Here is a 1,371-nt window from a genome sequence, read left to right as displayed (position 1 = left end):
TATTCATGTTTTATAGGTACAGTATGGGGGAGATGATGCAGAAAAGATCTTGAAGGAAGTGTTGTTTGGCTGCTTACTGCAGCTTTAATCCTCCTAGTATCATGGCCTTGTAAATACATGTGTAAATGTAAAGATATTCCTTATTTACTGAATGCATATTCAGTATTTTCAGAAATGAGTGTTTAAACTTTTTATTTTCATTGTGTTAAATGTGACGGACTAAACAAAATACTGTGCATTCTGTCCACCTCTTCCATTCTTCTCACTCCATTTCTCACACTAAAATGGCCTCCAATGTTGTTCCAAACCAGATTTAGATTGCTCAAGTTATGATTTGTAGTGCATGTAAGAAGAGTTTTGCAGTCACTGAAGATGAGTGAATTGACATCTCTACATGAAGAAATGAATGAAGAATTGCAACAAAAAGATCATATTATGTGAAATGTAAGGGAATGTAACATTTGGTACATCATCATATAAATACAGTAACTAACAGCGTGTTTCTGCTGAAGTTATATTTTGACCACAGATGATGTGAACAAGAACAGACATTGACGCGCAGAGAGAATTGCAGACAGACGGACAGACACAGAGACAGACAGACAAACGGTAAGTCAGACAGGATCTGGTGATGTAAGTTTAAGACTCAATTTTTCCATTTGCTCTTTGAAGTAAAATCACTTTTCTCTGATTTTTTATATGTTGAATTGTAAATCTCTCCAGTGTTTTCCAATAATGACTGACCACTCTCTGTTTGTCTGTCTGTCTGGATGTAGATATTGAGATGTAACTGTATTGTGTGTGTGTGTGTGTGTGTGTGTGTGTGTTTGTTTTTAGAGGGAGAGAGAGAGCACTGCATGCTGAGAGTGATGGAGACAGATCTGCACTTCCTCACAGAATGCCCAAAATATAAAGACATCAGAGAGCATTACTAACCCAAAATTAATCAAATATTCCTCCAATTTAACATCTGTAACCCAAAAACTCAGATTCATTCTTGTTGAAGAAGCCAAATGTTGTGACATAGCTGCTAGATTTGTAGCATCTTGTCATCTCCTGAGTGACAGCCAGACACAAACAACCAGTAAACACACACATGTATATAATGTTCAAATTTTATAAGTTCAGTTGTTATATGTTTTTCTGTATAATAACTTCTTATTTTTTATCATAATCATTCATTTATTTTATTTATATTTTTTGTCTTAATACTATTGTTCTCTGTAGTATTTAGTTTAGATTCTATGTTGTTTTAATGCTTTGGCAATACAAAATGTATATTTTTGTCATGCTTACAAAGCTTTCTGAATTGAATTGAATGAGAGAGTGAGAGAGAAAGTGAGTAAGAGAGAGAGAGAGAGAGAGAGAGAG

Source organism: Triplophysa dalaica, chromosome 7, assembly GCF_015846415.1.
Source record: "Triplophysa dalaica isolate WHDGS20190420 chromosome 7, ASM1584641v1, whole genome shotgun sequence".
In the NCBI taxonomy this organism is placed as follows: Eukaryota; Metazoa; Chordata; class Actinopteri; order Cypriniformes; family Nemacheilidae; genus Triplophysa; species Triplophysa dalaica.
Note: the sequence above shows the minus strand (reverse complement) of the source record.